Source organism: Xiphophorus couchianus, chromosome 19, assembly GCF_001444195.1.
Source record: "Xiphophorus couchianus chromosome 19, X_couchianus-1.0, whole genome shotgun sequence".
In the NCBI taxonomy this organism is placed as follows: domain Eukaryota; kingdom Metazoa; phylum Chordata; class Actinopteri; order Cyprinodontiformes; family Poeciliidae; genus Xiphophorus; species Xiphophorus couchianus.
This window is the reverse complement of record NC_040246.1, coordinates 3,760,274-3,783,918: the sequence shown is the minus strand read 5'-3', so window position 1 is coordinate 3,783,918 and position 23,645 is coordinate 3,760,274.

Genomic DNA, 23,645 nt, shown 5'->3' with positions numbered 1-23,645 from the left:
GGAATAATAAAACGTAGCCATTTAACAACACGATGGATAGTACATTTTTGATAATTTACTATCAAAATTATTTGATAATTTTGATAGTATTTGAACTGAGTTAAACCCCTTTTCTCCCAGCCCTATGGTAATAATATTAATATTTAATTAATTAATTGTTGAATCACAAACTTCATATCAATAAATAGCATATTTCAGCAGAAAGCCGGTTCAAGGTGCTTCACATTAAAAAACAATAATACGCAAAATTACAAAGTTATAAAGAAAACACCATACAGTCAACAGCTGGACAAACATTACAGTTTGATGAGTGAAATCATCAGCGTTTCAGTCATTTCAGACACCAACCATCCACTGAAAACACCAACTATTTCTTACAGTACTTTTACTGTGTACCCATTCTAATTATTACTTTTGTTGTCTCGGGGTCCCCACTCCCTTTTGCAAGAGTGTTTTTTTTTCTTTTGTAACTTAGCAGCTCTTACATAAACAAAATGATCACAAGCTGACTCCCAAGAAAATCTGCAGACCCATACTACTACTAATAATAATGACAATTGTAAATAACAACCGGACATACAGCATCAGAATAATTACCAACTCCTTTCCAATGTACACCCCATAAATAGAATAGAATAGAATAGAATTCAACTTTATTGTCATTGTTGATTGTCACAAGTACAAGCAACGAGGTGTAGTTTGCATCTATCCAGAAGTGCTCTACAAGATATAAATATTTATTTACGGATGTACAAGACTATGTATGTATGGACTATAAGGGGTTATAGCAAGAGATATAAATATTGTGTATAAATATAAATATGGGAGCTATATGCACAGATTATACAGATTATACAGAATATACAAGAATGTTAGGGAATGGATTATAGATAAATAATGGCAGATAAAATTTACAGGTTGTATGTGTGTGTGAAGAAAACAGTCCGTGATGTGTGTGTGTGTGAGGATAGTCCATGTGTTATTGTTGTATGAGAGGGTAGGGGAGTACAGTCCTTATAGTTTATGTTTATATAAACTCTTCATAATCTCTGTTATGTAACAACAAATAAACTAACATGATATTAGTTTATTTCAAAAATACATTGAAGTTTGTGGCAACAATTCAGCAAAAATATGCAAAAGCTATACAGGTGTAAATACTTTTGCAAGGCACTGCTTACTGCATTCATCTGCTTTCTAAAATGGACCATCCTCTGCCCACCCGCGTGATGTCAGACAGAGGGGAGAGCCGTGACACCGTGACCCCTAATTAGTGCTCAGGGGCCCCAGCTTCTGTTCCAAACTGCTTGTCAGAGAGAGAAATGACTCCGCACATGAAAACGGACAAGGAAGTACGGCCGGTCAGGCCCAGAACACCCCCAACCGCCCCACCCCCGCTCAGACAGCACAGAGCTTTGAAGTTACATCAGAAAAAGCACCTGTGAACAACAAAGCTACCAAGAGACTATGATCTCCAAAAAAGAAAATAGAGAGAGAGCAAAAGGGAGAGAGAGAAACAAAAAACACAAATCCCTGGATCAGACACTCAGCCGATCAGGTTACTGTAATTTTCAGGGCTGACATGTGATATTAAATGTGATACTGTGCAAGAGATTTTCAGTCGCGATTTCGCTTCTACAACGTTTCTCTTCTTCCTCATCTCCTCTCTGCCTCTCCCTACTCCCTAAATGCATATCCGCCGGAGCAGACGCAACACACCTGACCTATTCCACAGCTTACAGCCCCCCCAGCCCCACCACCTCCCTCCTGAACTAGCTTCCTCCCAGCTCTTGTGTGCAGACGTTGCTGTCTTGATTTGATTAGCCGTCTCTGGCTAGGCTTGAAGTGCAGCGGGGAGCACGATGGGCTTTCTGCTGCTCCCGTATCTGGCTAATTGAAACGACTCCCTCTGCGTTCACCCTCTCCCCAGGGGAAACAGCAGACTTCGGGAAGCAGAGGGAGTCCTCGCCATCTGTCCTTCCTTTGCTCGGCTTAATATGACACATGCAGCTCCATAGCAAGGATAAAGAGGGAAGACTTTAATGCTCTGCCACTGCAAATCTCATAAAAACTCAGCACATGTCACTTTGAACGCAGCAGTTAACTCCCACGTTCTTGCAAAAGGGTTTTCAACTTTCTTGAATCAACTCAAAGTAAAACCGTTTACTTGAGCAGCTTTTTGGAAAACAAAATGTACTTTTAGGAATTACTTTTATGTTGGTCTTTAAATACCAAAATTTCAACATAACTTTATATTTTGGTCCTTCTTGTGATGTCATTCTTAACCCTTTCATGCATAGTGGCCATTTTCTTGTGTTTCTTGTGGATTTTATGTTATAAATGCACACAGACCACTAAAGTGGACGCTAGTGCATCATACAATACACTGTCAACTACTCACCATTAACTGGAACTGCAACAAAATATTTGTTAAATCCAAATATTTGGCAGATGAAAAAGCATGCCGACCAACCCAGACCCTCCTTCTACTGCAGAGGACTCTTGCAGGTAAAAAAAAAAAAAAAACATATTGTGCGATATCAAGTAACCCCTAAAAACAATACTACTGCGGTGGCGCAAGGGTTAAGCACATCACAGGCGCGGCCGTCACAGGTTCGAATCCTGGCCTAGTGACTGTTGCTGCATGTCTTCTCCCTCTCTCATTACCCTACTTTCCTGTCCTAGCCCTACAGTCAAAACACCTTAAAAAGAAATATATATATATATATATATATACATGTATATTCAGCCGTGTAACCATAATGTGGAAAAAAGGGGTGAATACTTTTGAAAAAATAGTTTTTTTTTCTTTGTCAAATCACTGGCTAAAAGTTATGTAAGCATACATACCTGACTTTTTATCAAATATACTGTAGGAAACAATAAATCTAAGAGCAGCACAGCAGATCATGTTTACTTTAGGCATGGATTTATTCTCTAACAATGAGGCAGATGGTCTAGTCAGGTGCATGAGATCATCGATTCAGTTTTGCCAGCCCTTGGGGAAATTTTGTGAAATTGGAGGCTGGCTATCTGCTCAGAGCCTGTTACAAGGAACCAGAGGCTGAAGGCACACTCTGACGTACCGTCATTTTACTACGAGGTAATACTGAAACATCATTTGAAGTTTAAAGAATGAACTTCCTGTAGGATCTCAGGGACAGAGTGGCTATAAATGTGAATTCCTCATCGAGTCAATCAAGAAGAAGCAGAAGCACGGCGAGTTTTATTTTTCTGTGTGACGGCGTTAATTTAAAATCACCTCCTTCGGATGCTGACTGGCAATCTATTAGTAATTCCTTGCTTGGCTCCATAAACGGTTCCGTGCGGCAAAAACAATCGAGCGGCGATTAAGACGGACTAATATTGTCCAAACATGGCACACCCAAAAGCTTCTAATGAACGCTTCGCATCTTTTGACGGAGAACGCGGCGATGCGACGGGCCGCCCTCTGAGACAGACGTTGCTGTTTCGCAGAAACAAAAGGAGTCATCCAATTTGCTGCTGAACTATTCCAGCCTTCTGCACAGTCAGGACCTTGTTTCCGAGCGCACACTTCTCACTAGAGATGACGCAGCTCTGGAAGCACGATGAGAGAGAGAAAGAGGGAGAGAGAGAAAGGGGACAATGTAAACAGAGACAAAAAGAGAGAGAAAGAGAGTAATGGGGGAGTGAAGTCACCAGATGGTACAGTGAAAAGAATAAACAATGGTAACAATAAACTGGTTTCATTCAGTGAGCCTCTACTGCAGCACAGCATGCAGCTCTGGAGTCGGCAGGGCAGGAAATTGTTTTTAAAACCTCAAAAGTAGTTTCATTCAAGCAAATATTGTCTGAAGTACAAGTATTTGTACCTAACAAACTTTTTGATAGTCTGTTGTGTATTTTATTCAGTCTTTTTGTGATAGAACAACACAATGTATCACATAAATAAGAAGTGGAAGGAAAAATATGACTTATTTTCCTAATGTCTTGAAAAATCTACAGTCGAATACTTTGCAGAATCCAAACCAGCATCTATAAAAGCTTAATTTTTTCATTCTTCTATAATATTTCCGATCACAGAATTGGATTTATACATGGATTGAATTATACTCAGAGGGGGGCTTTATTTTATAATTAGGGGATTTCTGACAGCAGGTGTTATTTTGGGGTATGTAAAGTGGGAAGTTAAAATTACAAATGTAGGCAACAATTTTTATATTCTTATTTGTAAAAGCTTTTTGAAACTCACTACTTTGTGTTGATGTTTACATAAAACCCTTATAAAATCCGTGAAGACATTCAAGAGGTGTGAACTTACAGGAGACTGAACAAATGTTGACAAATGACACTAGTCACCAACGAACAGGTGATCTAACTATCTGTGATGCCCGTGAACCCCTCCTGCCTTGTGGCCCATCGATGCTACGTCATCGATGGGCGCGTCGATTACATAAGAATCTCAGCAGATTTCTTATCCATACGAGTAGGACATTCATATTCTTGTGGTTTTGTTGTGTTTATAAATCGCTCATATGCTAAGCTAAGCATAACTCCCAAGCTTCCACTTCAATCTCATCACTCAAAGAATGTTATCCAATGATAATATTTAAGATTAACACAACCCTCTGTAGTTTTCAGTTTGTAAAAATGACGTTAGAAGCTTTAGACTTGTAGGACCGACAGACAGACATAGCTATGTCTCCGTGCTACGGATCCGTGGTAGGAAAATCTGACGAGGTAAGAAGAACGGTTAATTTCATAGTTACTCATCACAGGTGTTGCATGCTACTCTGTATGCTATTGAATTCATTTGCAGATCACCCACTCTGAACCTCTCTGATCAGATAAAGTATAGCGCTGCATTTAGATAATGAACCGTAAATAATTATTGATTTATTGATTGATCCTCTCAGTGTTTTAGCGCCAATTCAGCTCTGAAGAAGCTCGGCGGTTTCCTGTGGTTCGACACCGGTCAGGCCTTTGAATGAGTCTCTGCCGGTTTGATGCTCGTTTCAGTAAAGAAATAATTGTATGGATGTCAGTTCGAGTCCTTCCAGAAAGCATCCGGTGTGAAAATAAAAATAGCAGCCACCAGAACTGGGACACTATACTATAAATAACTGCTGTATATGAATGTAGTGCACACTCTGGGAGTCAAGGTTAAAGTGTGTCAGTGACAAGTTCCTGAGCAAGCAGTTGGCTTATGACTGATGTCGTGTTCGCAAACATTACAGGACACCTTGACAAATCTCTCCTCCCCCCATCCCTCTCTCTCTTTCTCTCCTTCCAAGTCCATCAGCCTCCGTTAGCGAACCCTGAAAAGACTTTATTGTTACTTCCCAGAGCAGAAAGCACATCCGTACTCCATTAACGTGAATTAAGATGTTTACCTTTTGCCGAAGCGTCCGCAGCAATTCTCACTCAGCAGCTCATTGTTCGCCTCCCCACAGGTCACCAGGGTTTTTTTTTCCCCCTTTTTCTTTTCTTTTTCTTGTGCCATAAATCACCTGAGCTGACTTTGCCCAACATTGTGTTGCGGAGTGAGAACGTATGTGGTTGGGATTTGCGCTGATTGTAAGCACTGATCCTTCCCTACGGTAAAGGTCACGGTGCTGGAGGGCATGAAAAGGCTGGAGCAACAAACAAATCCCACTCCTACCCCAAACACACACACACACACCTTTGTGTGGCTATCTTTGTGGGGATTTTCCATTGACTTCCATTCATTTCTACAGCCTAAACCTTATCCTAACCCTAACCAAAACCCAATTCACACCTTAGTCCTAAATCTAGTCCCTGACGCTAAAACAGCGTTTCCCCTTGATATGACCAGCCTTCGGTGTCCACAAGGAGCAGTGGGTCCCCACAACATAGTATGTGTCAGGAAATTGGTCCCCACAAAGTATTACAAACAGACGCACACGCACACACACACACACACACACACCCACACCCACACACACACACACACACACACACACACCCACACACACACACACACACACACACCACTTACCTTCTTTTCTTTAGCAGCTTCTCTCCACCATGGACTGGGTTTCACTCTCTTCGCCTCCTGGCATCTACTCAGAAAGGAAAATAGAGTTATTTATATGATGAGCTGATAATTAAGATCTTCTATCTTAAATCGGTGCAGTGAAATAAACTTCTTGTTTATTGGTTATGCGAAATAGCAAACGTATCAGCGATCTTCTGGCCAAATGAAAACGGAATGAAACTTTTGGAGCCACATGCAAAAAGGTGTGTGGACCACCAAACACACCATCCAAACAATGAGATAAGGTGGTGGGAGTATTATGCTGTGGGGCTGCCTGTTAGCGGCTGCAAAAGACTTGAGATTGGTGCGGAGCTTCACCTTCCAGCTGGACTACATCCATGTGGGAGAATGATCACATCCCCAAAAAGTGGTTTTCCAAAACATTGATTTGAATGGGTTAGAGGCTACAAACAAATCTATAAGGTTTTAGTTGCAAAAAAAAAAGGGTGTAAAATTCAATGGCTGTTTTATTTTATTATTTAAGCTTTGTTTCATGGGGAAAGAAAATGCCTTCCCTCAGTCTGCATCTCAGGGTGCAAACATTCCTAATCTGTGCTGAGTCTAAGTCTGAGACCTTGCCTGCATCCGTAAACTAACGCCGATTCACACCAAGACACAACAGGAACAACTTAGACAAACCGCACGACAAACCCGACAAGGGCATTGCAGACAGAAATAAGCTGTTGTGTAGGAAAATAAATGGAGACGGAGCAAATATTTGCCCACAGCGGAAGAGTGTTTGGGTTTCTGGGTCAAAGCCCTGAAACCAAAATTTATCTCGGCCTCTGACAGACAAAAACACTGAATGCAAACATAAAGTCGGAGGTTTGATACGACTCCCTTTGACCTTAAATTCTTGGTTTTATCCTTAAAAAAAGAAGAAGAAAAAAGATTTTCTGTTTTTAGGAACTGAGGATTAGAAACATTGACAGAAAAGGGGGGGGGGGGGGAAGCGTTTATACCCACATGCTTGACTCGTGCGTGTTGCGTCTGTGTGGACGGAGATACGGCTGCTTGCCAGGGATTGAAGAGGGGGAATTAGTAAGGAAGTTGGATTAAATTCACCGGGAGGTGATGGCTGTGGGAAGTTTATAGGGATTAGACGATAAATCACCACGGCTGCTGATAAGACACACATCTCAAGTCCTAATAACAAGACCACCGAGCTGTGGTTACATAACATCCTGATGTGGGATGATTATATGACACCTCCGGTGGAAATGTAAGCTTCATGCTCTCACTTGGGGGTATCTTTAGGCACTTTGCTTCCATTTTTACTTCTTTAATCGTTTCACACCAAGAAGAACGATTCAGGAGAAAAGTGCAGGTTAAATGAACTCCTGGGGTATGCATACAACCAGGGCCGGATTTAAGAGGTTGTATGATTATATAAGTATAATTAAAAACATACATTCATTAAGAAAAAAAATTGGTGACTCCCAAAAATTAGGGGTCACCAATTTTTTGACCCACAAAAATTGGTGACCCTTTAAGGCCGTTCTAAAGTCTGGCATACAATAAATGAACACAGCGAAACTAGAAAGACCAAATTATGACTTTAACAATAAATATATATGTAAACATATTTACTACTAGCTACTTTAGCAGTATTACAATTTGACATTATCACCTTGCTAATTTTATCTGCTGTGAAACGTTAACATGTTCTCCACGGACAGAGTTATAGAGTTACCCTTTATGGGTATCGATAACTCAATTCAGTTCAGAAGAAAAGCAGAGGTTAGACACTCTGGGCCCCAAGAAGAAAAAGGGGCTTTATAAAACTCCTAATGTGTGCCAAATATTTAATATATATGTGCAGAACATGCTGAATATAGTTAAACCAGATGTTTACATGAAAACAACCTCTTTTTCCCCCCTCATAGGCTGACATTTAATCAGTCCAAACTGTTTTTTTGTTTTTGTTTTGGGTCAATTAGGATTCCCAAAATTGTTCCCATCTGCTAAATGCAAAGAATTAAAAAAATGCAGAAAGCAACAAGAACACAAGAAAATGTCATTAAAAAAAAGTCTCTCATTCGGGTAAAACATGTTCGGTTTCCTCTGCAAAGATTCAAACAATAGTTTGCTGTAATTTTGTCTAGTTGGTCTGGTTGTGGAGGCCGTCTTTCTCTCATCCTCTTCAGTTCAAAATAAAACTTGGTTTTTTAACTGGAACAATGATTCTGAAATGAATCTGTTTCACAGACTCGTTTGTACTCAAGCATTGACTTCCTGTCTGCTGCTGTTTCAATATTTCCGCATATTATTCTTTATTATGCGGAAATATTGAAACTGCCCTGATACGATTAGGGCAGTTTCAAGAGTTTAATGTCATAATTGGTCGAAAATGTGACGTAAAAAGCAATAAATAAAGAAAAATACTTTGATATACATGTTTAAAATGATTTGCTAGGAGTACTGGAGGTAACATTGTGTTGTAAACATTTTAAATGTGTCTATAGTTAGAAGAGGACAGTTGCGCTATCCTAGAACCACAATGCGTCATTGAATGCACAATGTTGTAAGCAAGGATCAAAACAAGATGTTTGCTGTGGTTGTCGTTTTGTTCAGTCAAACCAGTTCCCTCGCTCTTTGTGAAATGAACCGTGTGCGCTCTTTTCTTCAGACACCAATTCGACGCTTTCGGGGACGTGAGACGAAAAGTCCGGCTCTTTTAGCTTTCGAGGGACGGAGTGAATGAAGGGACTGTCCCGTCCTATCTGCTCTCTAAAGTGGAGAGCATCGTGAGGCCAAACAAAAGCCTGCCGTTTGCATCTTGCGAAGCCTTTCATACACGCTCCACGTTGCCAAAAGTAAAGCTAAAAATAGCGGCCGAGATGTCGTTTGAAAGCCCCTCTGTGACAAAGATGCATAGTGGGCCTGCAGTGAGCTCATCGTTAAAGGCAATTATTACTGCTAGACTGTAGAGCTACAACAAACAACGTGGGTCTGTTTTGTTTTGTTGCTTTTTTTCCACCTAAAGTACAGTTCTGTCAGTGGTTCACAGAGTCTTATTATTAGCATTAATAACGAAACAACGTTTGGTTTTAAATACTACATCTAAACAGTCGTTTTTCCAAACTGAAAGGCATATCCAAACCTTTATGTTCCTAAATCAAGTTTGTACAAATATTGTTGTTGTGCTCACGGAGTCAAATTTTACTAAGAAAATTTTGAAAGCAAGAGCAAACTGAGAGAGCGAGAGAAAAAAAAAATCCATGTTTCATTAGCATAATTTGCAATGATTATGACAGAGTCCATATTTACTACAATGGAGTTATTTGAGCTTTTCTTGCCCAGATTTTGTTTTGTTCAAAGCAATCCCCTCTGGCTCTAATAATGCAGACTTCCTTTTTTTTTTTTTTTTACTCTTGCACAGAGTTGTGACTCTCCGTCCCAAAGCTAAGTCATTCTTTTTCCTTGTAAACATTTTTTGAGCAGAAGTCTTTATTCATTAAGACTGGCCTAAAGGTAAACTGAGGTAAATGGTGCATATCGGTGACCATTAAGTGAATGTATCCCAAAAGTCATAGAAGTTGTGCTTTTGATGGCATTATGAACTGAAATTTGAAGTTGCTTCCAAATGTTTGGCTTGTAATAAACTTCTTATTACAGATTAGAGAACACATTGCATTTTGACTACAGATACCAAATATTTTTCCACTGGCAAAAGATGTTTTTATTTTCATTCATATAGATATCTGATTGAAATTAAAAGCCATTTCAGAACATGCGACATGTGGCAGCACTAGGGAGGAAAAAAGTAATCTGTCACTTGCATTAAAAAAACTCCCATTGCTTTCAGGATCAACCATTAGCTTTGGATTTGGTTAAATTAAAGGGGTATTTCACTATGTTTTGGCTGCCTTTAATTAAATATTTATGCTTAAACCTAAACTGGATCCTTCTAAACACTGAACACTGATATTCAAATACAGACTAAGGTTCACACAGCAGGCAAATGCGACTCAAATCTAATTTCTTCCCACCACATGCCACCCATACCTGATTTTTTCCTTGCAGTCTGAGCGGTACAGTTCCAATCTTTTCAACTAAAAAAAAAAGAAAACAATTTGTGCCACTTCCATATTGATATCACTACGTTGATTATGTCAAAATGTTCATGTCGCATTTCATCTGACTTTGATGTCATTGATGTGAAACATATATCATAATTCTGTGCCAGCAGCAGTCAGACGTGGTAAATCCAGAAGTGCACAAAGACAGAAAATCATAACTAGGTACTTTTGAAAGGAGTCACTGAAGTGAGTCACTTTACAGTCACACCACTCTTGGCTCACATCTTCTCTACAGAAGTTGCAGTCAATGCTCAACAAAACGCCATTTCTATTAGTTGTGCTTTTTTTTTTGTGATTATTATCATCCTTTGTCTTGTTATGATCCTGTGACGATGCCGTTGGCTCCCACTGCTGAATAAAAGTTTAAATAAATCCATAACGGACTCCATCAATTATTACTTCCGTAAACAGAGCGCTGCTGAGTGACGTCAACGTTCTTCATCTGCGCATGCGGGTCGCTTTGGGGGTCTTAAAACGTTCACGGAGAAGTCTGACTGCGGTCTCATTTAATTAGTAGCATGAAGGACCGCGAAGAAAAAAGAAGAAATAGAACTGAGTATCAAGACCTGCTGTGTGCACGCAGCCTTATTCTGTCCTGCAAAATTACATTTGAGTCGAAAAAACAATTTAGGAAAAACGTAACTGGTTTTAAAACCCAAATAATTTCATATCGGTTTGTGACAGTCGGTCATTAAAGCGAGCCATGACAGAAAAACAGGTCAACATGAAGCAGTGGCGCAGCTGTTAGCACTAAATTCCCCACGTAAGCTGCCCGTCAATTACATCATCGTGCGATGACGTCATCTGGCACCGAGGCTGGTGACACACGGTTGGTCCAGTGAAGTGGCTGAACCGCTGAACTGTGGAGCCATTGTGACAAAGTAAAGGTGTCAATCTCACCTGCTTCTCACCTGCTCTTGCATTTCAGCGCGTGACAGCTGCAGAGTTCAGCGCGAGCTAACGGGCCCGCGCGCGCGCGCTGGGGTTGTTCTACGGCGCGCTGGAAGCACGCTGCACTCCTGTGATTTACTGCAAGCAATAAAACGCAAATATGGCCGAGAGAGAGAGTAAGATCAGCTTTGATCATGCGTTTCACGTTACTCTTAATGTTGGGTTTCACTCGCTCGAGCATGTGGGCTTCCTCTGCATTACTGTAGTGCAGAGGAAGCTAACAGAGCCTCCAAACATAACCAGTGATGGCAAATAAAAATTAAAACATGTAATTAACCTGATAACAATGTACGTTTCTCAGGCTAATTTAATTTAATGCACTTTCTTTTTGGGGGACGGGAACATTTAGAGCAAAGATCAATCTGGTTTCTGCAGCTCTTTGACCTCATTAGCTAACTAGCTTTTTTATTTTTATTATTTTACTTGTAAACAGTTGATACCAAGTAATCTCGGTATCCATAGTACCACCAGTGTTACCTGAGAACCGTGGTGGAACAAGATTTCACAGAGAGGGGTCCTTTGCTTTCTTCTCTTCAGCTCCCAAGTTCGCTAAAGGATTTAACTCAATGATTTTACATTTGGTGACTCGTTTTTGTTTTGATTTGGTCACGTTTTTTGGATCATTATCCGGCTAAAAGAGTCAGCGATGAAGAACTACTTTCCGTTTGCTGGATTGAACCACCTGTTTTTTTGTTGTTGTTGCTTTTTTTATTAAGTCTCCCAGAACATTTGGAAGATAAGCCGGCCCACAGCATCACATGTTCTCCATGCCTAATAGCCAACATGAGGTGCTTTACCATATATTCATCTCCAAACATTTAGGAAGCTCCATGTGTTTACATTCACTAGTTTAGGAGGGAAAATATTCTTTTTCAGACGTCTCCCCCAAACATTCGGTTAGCTTGTAGATACTATCTAATGACTGATAAGAACATTTGGTTATCCTAACGTTCTGCTCTTTGCTGCAGATTTCAAAAGTGAGTTTTGGAAATGTACATTTTTGCCTCCATTATCATCCCCCTCACTGCGTTTGGTGGCAAAACAGATGTGGATCCTCTTTCGTCCCAGTGGCCTCCACCGCATGTCGGGTTTATACCCAAAGGGAGCAGAAAGTCATAGATCATCACTTAGACCAGGGGTGTCAAACTCATTTTCGTTTTGGGCCAAATCAAGATCATGAAGGCTCTTAAAGGGCCGGTTGTGCCAGAATGTATTTGTGAGGGATTTACCCCCTCCCTAACAGGTGCTGATTTTTGTACTTTCTATATTCTAATTTGTCTGGTAAATGAATTGTTTTTGTTTGGAGAAAATAACTTGTTTATGTAATATTTTTGTTTTAATCATTCTCTCTTCTCTTTGAGGTCACCTGGTCATGCGTTGCCATGGAAGCGCGCCCATGAGCAGTGCCGACGAGGACCTGGTGTTTTCAGTCAGCCTCACTGCGAAAATCCATTGTTTGAGAGGGAGGGGAGATGTTTTTGGGTTTTTTTTGGACCCAGATTGTTTTTGTTTTAGTTTTGAAATTGTTGTAATTGTGTAAATATTTTTCTAGGAATATAGTTTAGTACAAATGTGTATTTCCTGTCGGGAAATGTAAATGTGGTCTCCACCCCCTAATTAGTCCTGGTAGGAGCCAATGCGTTAAAAGCCAGGTGGTTTAGATCAGGGGAAGACTCTCCCTCCTGTTGATTGAATCCATGTCATGCTGTGAACGGGAACAAAATGTTAGAAGAACTGCATGAAGAAAAGACTAAAGAGCTCTACAGGTTGCCTGTCTGATTTCTGCAGTTTTGGACATTGTTTTGCTGCCTTGGGCAGAAAAAGGGTTTGATATACATCACAAACCAACAGTATTGATAAGGCCTTTTCACAAACTGTTAAAATATCAACTAATTCTTTTAATGAAATATTACTGAATATATTTTCAGTCCCTCCAGGATTTTTTGATTCCTTTTGTGATTTTTTTTTTGCAATAAAAAAGTGTTTGTGGTACTAATTTGGAAATACTTGCCCTTATTTATCATGGTAAATTTGACTTTTTATTCCTCACTGTATAGATCACGGACTATGATCTGACATCAATAAAGGCCGAGGCAGCTGCTTAGTACAAGTAAGAAAGTTTTTGGCAATTTTTGAAAAAGATCTGCAATAAACTCCCAGCTACTGGCACAAAAAAGTGAGGGAGTTTGTTGATTTTGCGTGAATTTCCACGATAATTCTGAAGAAACTGGAGGGACTGATTGACACAATTTGGCAGATTCAAACTGCATTGATTTGATTGATAACATAATATTTAAGCACACTTGGTGTTAAAAGAGGTCCAATTCCATTTCTTTTGAGATGATTTACTTTGTTTTAAACCCACATTCCCCTCAGCCCCCTGCCCTAAAAATGTATAAAATCAGTTCAAAAGTTTCAATTTTGCAGTGAGTTTATGCTACTGTATGAGCATTTTAAACATGTTTTAGACTGCTTAGGCTGAATAAAAAGTGCAATCTTTCTCGTCCTTCTTTTAGGTTTGGTTGGAGTTTGCACAAGTAATGACTTGATGAGAAGCACCAACAAAAACTGTACATGCTAACAAGTTAATCTTTTAAACATGCGGCGCACATTAAGGGGTCTGTGTTCTGGTACGCGTACAATGATAAGAGCACATACTGTATGTTTTGAGCTTTTGCTTGAACAAAATGTAGGATAAACGTGAACCGAGACCTGAGGCTGGTTTTTACATTCCCATGCATCTTCTGTCTGAATTCAACCGGTTGCCATCTTTTTTCTAGTTTTTCTTTGTGTCAAAGTGGGACGGTAATTGCACAGATCAAATAATTGAATTAACTAATACAAGGGATTTTTAACATCTCAATTTTATTATGCATTAGAAGCGATTTACGGCTAGTAAAGTGGGAGAATCCAGGAGGAGGAAAACTTTCTTCTCACTCAGGGTTGATCTGGATGATGAACGCTGCCGTCTGTAATTTCACCTGTCATTACCCCCGCTAATAGAAGTCCCTGTTTAATCTACATTTTATTACTGGGTGCCTCTGGTATAGTGCCAAAAAGAAAACTGGAGCTAATGTTTAGAGAAGATTGCCTCTTCCTCCGTTTAGAGACTTCGTCTCTTCATGCTCGAGAGTCCGTGACGTGCCTGTCCCGTCTTGTGGTTTTATCGCTGGGTTTGATCTTCATTTGCAGCTTTTGTTCTTTGTCAGACACTTTCTCATGTTAAAATAAGGAGAGTTTGTCCCGCCTCCCTCCCAGAAGCCTCTTCTCCCCCACCCCACCCTCCCCCTGCATCCAAAGGAAAGTCGGCTTCGTTTCAAGTGATGCAGTCGCCGGCGTTATTACACAAGGCGTTTCGTGCTTCGTGGAAATCAGAAACAGACTTGGGACGACACTGGTTGAGATTCCGGTACCTGATTGGCCGACTCGCGAGGGGACATTTCCTGGCTGCTAGTCCGGCATAATAAGCTAAGGGAAGAATTATGACTTAACCAGTGATTGTAGTGAGCAGGAGGCGCGTCCGCCACAGCAGCTGTTTGACTCTCAGCACTACGCAGCACCCGAAAGCTTCCGATCAACATGAAGCTTTCCTCTGTTTCCAGTTTTTGCAGTCGCGTTATGGATGTGCAGTTGAGATAAAACCCTGTTGGTTTGCAAAAAATAACAAACTGGATTATTGAGGGCATAGAGGGACTTACAAAACCTTTTGACGTAGACAACGAAAAATGTGAGGTGGAAAACTGATTTTGCACGTCACTAGCAACACAACATCCCAACCTAAAACATGGTGGTGGCAGTATTGTGGTGTGGGACTGGACCCGACCCTGCGCTAAACAGGGGGTCATTTGAAAACTGATTGCTTAAAAAGGCTCTGGATTAAATCGAAATAAAATTCAGATGAGCAAACAGGCAGAAACAAAAACCTGAAAAGTGTTTTTTTTTTTTTTTACAAAATATTCAGTACACGGATTAAAAGCACCCTAATAGTTGTAGATTTTTATGTGCAAAATATTTTGAAAACCATGTATCATGTATTCCCATCTGTAATTGCGAACTATTTTTATGTGCTTAGCTGTCACATGCGATCCCAATAAAATGCTCTGAAGCTGATTGCAACATCACAAACTGTGTTAATATTACTTAACTGCTTCAAGAGCATTTTAAAGGAGCTAAAATCACTTTTTTAGAGTTTTACATCATGCTATAATGTCATTCCCTCATCAAAAACATGCTGAGAGTGTTGCTTTTATTCTTTCATGCAAAAAAATGACAAAGTACTTCCTGGAAAGAGCAGGAGTTTCTTAAAGAGACAGAGGCCCAATTTCCAATAAAAAGTCAAATTTCTTTTAAGCCATATATAAACAGCATTTTTTGCAACAACTGAAGGATAGTGACTATAGTGTGCTATAAAACACATAACAATGCTCCTTTAAACAAAATCTTCCACCCTGCCACACGACCGTGTCGCAGCAAAAGTGGGACTGGGAGGACTTTCCTGTTTCAAAACAGAAAAACACACCTGAGGGAACATTCTCTGAGCGTGATTAAACAGCACACTGGTGTTGAGTCAGCCATGGAGGCTGATCAGGTGTTTTGGAATAGTTAGCTACATTTTTTTTCTTGTTGTTCCTTTTCCATCTCAGTGACGCAGCTCAAAGTGTCCTTCCGACTGACGCGTACGTGATCGGACATGAGAAGTCGACATGCTCCCAAAATTTTTGTGGAAGTTATGATTAAGCTCTGCGGTTCACCTTGATGGGAGCCGGGGCTTGTTTGCGCCTGCCGGCTGACTGTAAACTGCTGCACAGGCCTCGGCATTGAGCGTGGTCAGGCTCTAATTACAACCTGATTGTGTGCTTTTAAAGGCTTCTCCTCGTTAATAGCCTTGCCCTCCGTCGTAAACGTGCTTTACGGCGTCTAACAGGACGGTAGCCGGTGGAATTTGGGAACCAACAAAAGGGAATTTTGTGAAGCATTAATCTCCTGCAGGTCGGCCTGTTTCTCTTTCATGCCGTAAAAGGCTCATTAGGGCGAGCGCCACCCACTGTGTGGCTGGGAGTCACTCGCTACTTTTCCATGTAAGGGTTTCCGGTTCTAATAAACAGCTGTTCGCGTGAATAAACGTTGGTCTCTTCAAGTTTTATTTTCTACGTTTTGTTTTTGTTTTTTTGCTTTGTTCAAGCCAAACCCAGGTCTGATTTGTTTCTTAATCTGGATTATATTTGTGGCATCCAGACATGAACAAGCTATACTTTACTGCAAAAAAATAAAAATTAAAAAAAATCTTACCAAGTGTTTTTGCTCTAGTTTCTAGTGCAAATATCTTTATACACTTGGAATAAGACAAAACTAACTTACAAGTAACCTTTCAGCGAGATGTAGAAGCTTGTTTTAATTAAGTAAATCCTGAATATTGATTTTAAAAAATGCTAGCTCCATTAGCAAATTATGTCACTAATAACAAGGCAAAACTATCTTGTTATGAGTGAATGATACAAGCACTTTCCCCCCCAATTTTAAGAAATTATCTACGTAAAACAAGCTCCTACATCTTGCGCAAAGGTTACTTGTAAGTTACCTTTGTCTTTTTGCAGAGTTCATAAAACCCTACCATGCGCCGAGTAGGACAAAATAGGTGTCAGTATCAAAGATTTTATCAGCCAACACCATCTCTTAATCAAATTGTGGGCTTTGCATTTCAGTCATGCCAACATCAATGGCGTTTCAGACGCTCGGAGACATTCGTCCGATCCCTGAACGCAGATATCTGGAGTGGATCAGACAAGTTTGCTCATCTGGCCCACGAGGCGTTCTGCCTCAGCTGACATCACTGCTGCGGGTCATGATGGGAGAATGACACGACAACGAGCGCTTAAAACTTCACCGACAAGAGCATCAGAGTTACTAGGATGTAAAACAAGCGCATGCAAATGAAAACCATGTGGCAGGAGTGCTGGGGTTGGCCGTGACGTTTCATCGTAACGTACAAGTAACGAGAACCCGCTGTTTATGATTTGGCTTAAAACGAAAACATTCGGCACTTGCATGGCTGAATTGTGTAATCAAAAAAAAAAAGAAAAGCCTGCTTGCTCAAGTGTAAACTGAAATTAAAAAGTTAGATAAAGCCACCATGTTTGCAGTTTTTAGCTTAAGAATCCATGTCAATTAGACTTCCTTCTCACATGTGCCACAACCCTCAGTATATGGATCCCTGTGGTGCCTCTTCATATGGGACTAAAAGTACTTGTTTTTTGGTTTTTTTTTTAAAAAATATACATCATCATATATCTCCAGTGTTTTCTCACTTTTTCCACAGTTCGCCATACGCAACATAATTGATTGTGCTTAGCTAAACGAGGCCATCTGCTGTATACCATTCTGCGTCCTGTCATGTTTTCTGGTGTGTTGAGGCCTAAGCATGAGAAAAATAGATGGTTTTGGTGAAAATGTGTACATTCGCACAGCACAATCAATTATCCTTCCATGTGGCGCCTCCCCCGGCTCCCTGCTATGTTGCAGCTACAGCAAAGAATGTCATGAATTCTCAGGTTAGTTAACATGGAATTTTTTTTTCCCCAGTAACAGTAAGTTGTTTCTCCGCCATTAGCACATCTAGCAGTACGTACACCAGGTTGATTGACAGCGCCAAGACCCTCTTCATTGCTCGGATTGGTTGTTTTTGGTCGGAGCGGCTCAGTAAGGAAATGGAGGAGATCGTTTTTTTTTTTTTAATATCTGTCTCACATTATGCTGTCACAATATGGTTACGGTTTTAACAAGTTTGTAAAAAAAACATTCTTTCTAAAAGTTATGTCCTGCACCTTTAAATCAACCCCATCTACATAGGTCAAAGCCATGCCAGGAACAATCCCTTTGCATGTCGTGACATGTTTCCATTTGTGTGTGAGTGAACGTTTGGTGAAAACGTTCACTCACACGCGTTGTTTGTTGCCTGCAGGCTCTTCGCTCATCTCAGTCTTCCCGTTGTTTTTCTTCTGCCGTTCTGGCGCCGAGTCGCGACGCCACCGGCTTCTGTAAACTGTCCTTGGCTGCGGATATGTTTGTGCAAAAGCTGCTTCATTGTGTCCCGTGCTGCATCTGCGGTTCACCAGCGTCCGATCCCCTGAGGGAGGGAGGGGTCAGCTGAGGTCATCCACTTCCTGCTGATTGTGAGGGACATCGGCGTGGAGGCAACGATAAACCGCTCCAGGAAACCGTGAGGAACGGACGTGTTGAGTGGAGCTGGCGGCAGAGCAGACCAGAAACACGTGTAGCCGAGCGGGATCAGGACGGCAAACTGGGCCGGTTTTATGGATCCACGTTTCAGTTAAGATTTACAGCCCTTTGGACAAAGCCGTAATGATTTTTTTTCTTTTTCTGGGAGCGATGCAAAGTGGCCAGCGGAAATGACTGTGTGTCACAACCTCCACTTTTCTATTTCGGGCCCTTAGCGGTACAATTTTTCTTTCCTAAAACAAACGCCTGCTTTAAAATGGCTGCTTTACCCGCCTGCGGTCCTGATTACTTAGCTAAACGAGGCCATTTGTTCACTAAATTGCTTCTGTGAATCACCTGCCTCTCTTTTACGTGGCCCCCTGATATATAAACATATAAAAAAAAGATTTCAGAGTAAGGACATATTCCTATCTGACGGCCAAGGATAAAGAAGATTAAATCCAGGTGAAGCGTGGCTCAGGGAAAGTCCTATCCAAAAAAAAAAGAAGGTGGAAGGTCAGCATCTTTTGGCTGAACTCTCATCTTTGGAATCTTGTTGACTCAGGAACGCATTACAAACAGCCCTTGGAACGACACGTGGAAGAAAAGCCGCGCATAAACTAAACCAGATGTTGCCGAGATCCTGCTTTGGGTTGGGCTTGATCCCCAGTGTCACGGCGGAAAAGCAGCTTCGACTTTAGGCTTTTAGAAAAGCAGCGTTCTTCCCGCGCCCCCACAGGAGCGCCTTCTGAGGCTCTGCATTCAGTGTCTGTGTCTAAGAACATCGTGTATTCGTTCCATCTTGTTGACTTAACCGAGTTTGTCCCGCTGAAAACACGGATACCTGAGCAAAAAAATCAGCTGCAAAGACCCCACAACTGAGTGGTACGTTTCGTTTAAACATACCTGGAAGCACTTGCACACATTTCGCCTGCAATCTGGTGTTTTCAGCTGGACTTTCTATTCCTTTTGGGATCCTTAGTCATGCGGCTGAAGTTCAAACTGAAGATCGTTCCAGGCATTGTGTACCAAAACCCCAAATGCTTTCGTTTCCAGCTCAGTTTTTGCACTTGTAGCCTTTTTTTTTTTTTTTTACAAAGACTTCAATTTGATTGTTGTCTAAAGGAATGCGTCGTAAGAGTTCATGTTAATTTGAACTTGAATGGCTTTATAAAACACATATTGGGTGACCAGTTCACATTACTAAAGAGCAGATAATGACGAGTAAAGTAATGAGAAATACACAAATAGTAATGAATCTCTGGAGCTTTTCATATACACCACCCAGCGTGGGAAGGTTTATTGGAGATATTTAAAAACTGTTGGAGGGGGAAATTGCATGGTCATCCACAAAAAAAAAGCGGAAAACTGAATTTAGAAGGTTCTGTCTCAGGATATCTATGAGCATTAGTGAGCCAAGAACTGAGCCTTGTGGAACCCCGTTATGGATTTGCCATCAGTTTTCAGGTGGAACCATCTATCAGGAATGCCTGAGTTCTTCATAAATAATTTGTGCAACTGTGGCTCATTGAGAAGAGCAGCAATCTTGCAATAAGAAAGCTGTGGGTTTCATTAGATTAGATGACGTTCACTTGGGTTGTGGCATTCGTTCTGAAAGACTTAATAACCAAAAACCCTCCGGAGTGGTTGAATTAAAACACTTACAGAAACCAGAGTGGATCGAAATTCCTTCAAAGCAACATAAATGACTCATTGCTTGTCCTTACGGTGTAAGGTAACCTCAGAAAAATGAGTTTTCACCTTTCTGTTGTTCCTCTGTTTCGAAATGTTCCACTAAATGTGATTGAATTAGTTGTGCTCCAAAACGGAGCTGCGGAGCCACAAACCATCATTTTCAGAAGGCAAGGCAAATTCTCTTTGGAGTGGAAATTCATTTCATCTTACATAACTATTAGTATACAGACAATAAGGCCCCTGCTATTTCTTATGACAGTGAGTCTCGGCATTAATGGTAGTCCATAAATCCTAAACTGAAAACCTTGATGGCGGTCTTGGCAAAAGAAACGTGCTTTTGTTGTAATTCAAAACTTGGACAGAGGAAAGTTTACAGAGCCAACAACTTAGTGAGATTAGTCTCCGCAGCCTGTGTCTATTTTCACTGAAAACAACAGATTTTCACATTCCACTGCATCATTTATTCATCCGACAGGCATCATGGGTTCAGGGCTCACATTATTCGATGATGCAAAAAAATAAAAATAATAATCTCTCCCTCATGGGTGGGTGGGATCTGGCTTGTTTTATCTGTTCCCCAGGTCAGAGTTTGGAACTAAAGTGAGCATCCAATCGTTCCAAGGGCTTGGCCAGATCCACCCCTTTTCTTTTGGAAGGTAACCACTTCCATTCCATCTAAACGGAGGCTAGCCGCAGCCTGATGTTACACAACCGGAGGGCTGGAGTTTGGCCTGCTCACATGCTGATGCCGAGTGCATGTGCAGCTCTCTCCGCAGGTCAGATCCCATCCTCAGAACCCACAGACTATCTCTAAAGCCTCAAGTGAAAGTAATTATTAGTGTTTGAGGTGCAGCTTCCACGCTGTGTAGCGCTGAAGACACTTGTGCTCTGTCATCACACAGAAAAGATTAAAGGGACAGTGTTATGTATTTTCCAGGAACATAGTGCCTGGAAAATACAATCGAGTGACAATGTTAACTTCAGTTTTTATAAAAACGCCATACATATCAAATATGACTTAAAAAAAAATTGCTATATAATTTAATGCCTTGAAATTGGGCCTCTGTCTCTTTAAGAAGCTCCTGCTGTTTCTGAAATTCCGCCTCCAGGAAGTCATCACAACATGGCTCCTCTATTAACCCTATAACAACACTTTTACCAACATTTCACTGAGAAGTAGCTCCTGTAATGAGTTCAAGAGTGGTGCAGTTGAACCAGGTGTTTGCTAATTGCTGCTGGCTAGTCTGAAGGAGCTGAGTGGGAGGGCTGCTCTGTGTGCCAGAAGCTCTGAAGCCTGGAAACTGCAGCTCTAAGGAGGAGCTACGTCTCAAAGGCGGGGCTAGGTCCACCCATGCGTTTTGCACAGTTGAATGGTTGCCATGGAGATTAAAGGACCGCTCATGAAAGAATCAAGGCAACACTCCAGGTATGTTTTTGATGACGCAATAACATTAGAACATGATGTAAAGCTAAGAAAAGTCAATTTTACATGATACTGCCCCTTTAAGAATTAGCTCTCCAAAACTTGACGGTTCACATAGAACTGCTTTCAATACGTTCAGTGCCTAGCAGAAGACAAAAGAAAGGTTTTTGAAAGACCAACACAAAGCTGTACATGATTGTGATTTATTATTTTTAATGTATAACAAGTAAAAATTTTAAATCCAAAAAAGGATTAGATTAAGGCATGTGTTAGAAAGTTCAGACCTAAACAGAATGGAAATATGCAGCAAAACACGTGGAGAGATTCCGCAACATGCTTGCAAACATGGATGCCACACTGTTTAGATTTTAAGTGTGGGAAGAAAGAAAAAAAAAATAGTGTATCTTATCCATTCCACTTCAAAGAAGAAGAAGAAAAAAAGCAAAACTTTGTGTTGGTCTATTACATAAAATCCCAAGTAAACAGATCAAAGTCTGTGATTGTTACGGTCACAATGTGAGCATGATTACCTTTGCTTGTTTTGAGGAAAATGTTTTGACAGGCATAAAAAAGTCTTTGGAGTTTCAAACAGCAAAAGGGGGATGGAAAACAGGTTTCGTTTTTATAGTCGGTTGTGGAAAGTAAGACCTACAGGCAAGACAAGCAGAAGCGTTTCAGCCTTTAATGTCCCTTACTTGTCCCCGTACGAGTTTCCCATTCTACATTAAAGCCAGAAAGCTCCACAGTTCATACTGTGGCGTCAGGAGTTGGGCTGGAACTGAATCAGAACACCAGCCCACATCAAGATGGACCGATTTGTCTGCTACACCACAGAGCCGTTTGCTCTGTCGACGTCTTGAAGCTAATGCGCCCAAAGGCAATTTTGATTCCAAATAATTAGCTGTGAACAAATCCCACTGCCACTGATAAAGCCCCCTCAGCCCCTACTGCCCCCCCAGTTCAAAACCCAAACTGTCTGGGTTCTTCAAAGCCCTCCTCCATTATCATTCCAGGGCGCTGGCTCGAACCGCGGAACAACGAAAATAACAACAAAAAAAAGTCATTTGGCATCCAAACATCTCACGCATGTCTTGTGTGCACACTGTGGCTTTAATAGGTTCTGGATCACCCGCTGAGAACCAGATTCCTTCTCCCCCCCCCGTCCAAAATAACTGACTGTTAAATTTAGACGATGTTTTTCCAATCGGCCGTCTTTGAAAAAAAAAGGAAACTGAGCAGATGGAAATCCTCCCCCCGCTCGTCGTTTCATGTGGAAATGCAGGGAAGCTGCTGTAAACACGTGGAAGGAGTCAGCGAACGCCTTCTTTCCGAGAAGGGTTTGAGTTACGACGCGAGAGGCAATGGCTCCGGCCGAATCACCCTGCCTCGCATCCCAACAGGGCACCATCGTGTGACAAGATCAATAATTGGGAATTCAATCAATATCACAAATATGCTTCAGACGACTTGGAAAAAACTTTCCGCTTATTTCTAGTACACATATGGAGCGTGTTCATCGAACCAAAGTATTTACACAGGTTTTGTCACATTTGATCCGTAAATTTAATGCAATGGATTGTTTTAAAGATTTTTTTTATTTTTAAACCAAATAAAAATCTGAAAAGTGTGGCAGGCATTTGCACTCGATGGAACTACTTTCACTCCACATTTTTGCACGTCTGGAGATTGAAGTCGTTGCCCCTCTCTTCTTTGCAAAACGGCTGCCGCTCAGATTGTGCAAAGAACATTATACCACACATTGTGTACTGGATTAAGGCCTGAGCTTTGACTGGGCCACTCCAACGGACGGAACAGGGCCCCAAAGAGGAGCGATCCAGAATCAGCACATTTCTTCGGTTATTACAACTAGAAACCAGCAATCAGCCCCGAAATGTGTGTGTGTAGTGATGGACTCTTACCTGAACCTTCAGAGTCACATAAAGACGGCTACAAAGTCGGCCTTCTAACGCCTGAAGAACATGTCTAGGATTAAATGGCTAATGTTCCAGTGAGATCTAGAAAAACTCACCTACAGTCATGGCCAAATGTTTTGAGAATGATTCAAATGTTAATATTTACAAAGTCTACTGCTTCAGTTTTTATAACGGCAATTTGCATATACTCCAGAATGTTATAAAGAGTGATCAGCGTAACAGCAATTAATTGCAAAGTCAATATTTGCCTAGAAAATGAACTTTATCCCCCAAAACACATTTCAACTTCATTGCAGCCCTGCCTT